Source organism: Penaeus vannamei, chromosome 33 (genome assembly GCF_042767895.1).
Source record: "Penaeus vannamei isolate JL-2024 chromosome 33, ASM4276789v1, whole genome shotgun sequence".
NCBI classification, from domain to species: Eukaryota; Metazoa; Arthropoda; class Malacostraca; order Decapoda; family Penaeidae; genus Penaeus; species Penaeus vannamei.
Genome location: NC_091581.1, coordinates 20,011,697 through 20,014,196, shown reverse-complemented (window position 1 = coordinate 20,014,196; position 2,500 = coordinate 20,011,697). Strand labels below are relative to the sequence as shown.

The 2,500-nt window shown below is 27.8% G+C and overlaps 1 protein-coding gene across 1 annotated transcript in view; it reads left to right on the top strand.

Moving 5' to 3' along the window:
* Positions 1-769: 769 nt before the first annotated feature.
* The window catches only part of LOC113812858 (uncharacterized), an 8,818-nt gene continuing 7,087 nt past the window's right edge, over positions 770-2,500 (top strand). Inside the window, exon 1 of the mRNA XM_027364779.2 lies at positions 770-874. The gene's annotated coding sequence lies outside the window, so the exon portion shown is untranslated. The remainder of the gene's footprint in view (positions 875-2,500) is intronic.

Sequence of the window (2,500 nt, the reverse complement as noted above, 5' to 3'; positions counted from 1 at the left end):
TGTTGACATAGTGGGGGGGGGGGGGATTCACATGGAATTCACACAGGAGGAAGCGCTTGTGCAGTAGGGCCTTGTGATAGAATAGGTTATTTGAACAAAATTACAAACACACTAATGTGCCAGGACGGAAAGAAATGAATCATAAGTGGAACAACAGTCATTGCGACAAATGTAGAAAAGGTATGAATGAAAATGAGTCTGCGCAGGGTAAGAGATACGTTTGACCGATTTCAATCTTCGCCAGTAATACAAGATGAATTTCTGACGAAGACAGTCAAACCGATCAAATGCGTTTTTTGTTCTACGAAAGTGTTCACTGTCATTCATATCTTTTGAGAAAAAAAAATGTCGGGTGTTGGCTTGCACTCATCATAAAAACGACTGAATTCTGGTTTTTATATATATATATATATATATATATATATATATAGAAAAAGAGGGAGAGAGAGAGAGAGAGAGAGAGAGAGAGAGAGAGAGAGAGAGAGAGAGAGAGAGAGAGAGAGAGAGAGAGAGAGAGAGAGAGAGAGAGAGAGAGAGAGAGAGAGAGAGAGAGAGAGAGAGAGAGAGAGAGAGAGAGAGAGAGAGAGAGAGAGAGAGAGAGAGAGGCATCTGTATATATATGTATGTATACGAACACCACATACATACATATATGTGTATGTGTGTTTACGTTTACGTGAAGAAAACGGAAGCAGCCAGATATGAAGGCATCACTTATCACGGAATTCCTGCCCCGCCCCCCCCCCCCCCTCTTTCCCCGTCTCTCCGTGCCCTGTGCCAGCGCTCAGAAAAGGAACTATTCTCCGAGGCACTCCATCTTTTATCCCTTCTCTCGCTGTTTCCTTGCTTTATTCGTGTTCCTCTTCCTCGTTTGGTAAGTTTTTTTTTGTATTTTTGTTCAGAAGATAGGATTTTATTCATTTATCTATTTGGCTTGTTTCTTTGTCCTTTGTTTTGTACATAGCAGCGTGCTTATGATTCAGTTCCAAAACATGAACTCTGTCTAGTATTGTATTGTATTTCTTATCATTGTTTTTATTATCATCTTAATTATTGTCTATTATCTTCATGATTAACATTATCCGTATTATTATTGTTATTATCATCATCAGTTTTATTACTATTATTATTGTGATTATTGATTGTTTTTGGTATTATCATTGTTATTATCATAATCATTATCATCATTATTACCATTATCATTGTCGCTATTATGATTATCATCACCTTTATTATCTTTTATTACAATTGTTGTTGTTGTTGTTGTTGTTATTGTTGTTGTTATTATTATTATCATTATCATTACTATTAGTGTTATTGTTATTATCATTATTATTATTATTATTATTATTATTATTATTATTATTATTATCATTATTATTATTATCATTATCATTATTATTATTATCATCATTATCATTATTATTATTATTATCATTATTATTATTATCATTATCATCATTATCATTATTATTATAGTCATTATCATCATCATTATCATTATTGTTCTTATCATCTTTATTATCATTGCTATTATCATTATCATTGTTATTGTTATCATCATTATTATTATCATAATAATGATTATTATCATTATCGTTATTAATATGATTATTGTTATTATTTTTATTATCATCATCTTCATTATTATTGTCGTTATCCTTATCATTTTTCTTAATTTTTTTCATTACCGTTATTATCATTGTTATTACTATTATCGTTATTATCAATATCATCATAATATTATTATCATTATTATTTTCATTATTATTATCATTATTACCATTATTATCATTATCACTGTTATTATTACTGTTATCATTATATTTTTTGTTGTTACTATTACTTATATTATCATGAACATAATCAGCATCATAACTATTATTATTATAGTTGCTGTTTACTTATTATCATCCTTAACTTGATCATTATTTTCATTGTTATTTTCATCATCTTTATTGTCTTTATTATCATTTTCAATATCATTAATATTATCATTATTTCATCATCATTATTATCACTACCATTATTATTGTTATTATTATCATCATTAATTACCATTATTATTATTACTATCATTATTATTATTATTACTTTCATTCTTCTTCTTCTTATTATTATTATAATCATTATTGTTGTTACCATTACCACTGGTATTATAACTATCATTTTTGTTATAATTATTGGTATCATTATCCCTACTAATATCATTATTCTCATTATCATTAGCTATTATCATCATTATCATTATTAGTATCACTATTATTTTATCATCATTATCATTATAATTACATCATCCTCATCATTATTATTGTGGCTGCTGTTGTTGTTGTTATTATTGTTTTTATCATTCTTATTACCTTTATCATCTTTCTTATTGTGAATATTTTTATTACGTTAGTGATAGTTATTATTATTATCATCATCATTATTACCATCATTATTATTACCAGTATCATCATCAATGTTATCATTATCATCATCATTATCATCAGTATCA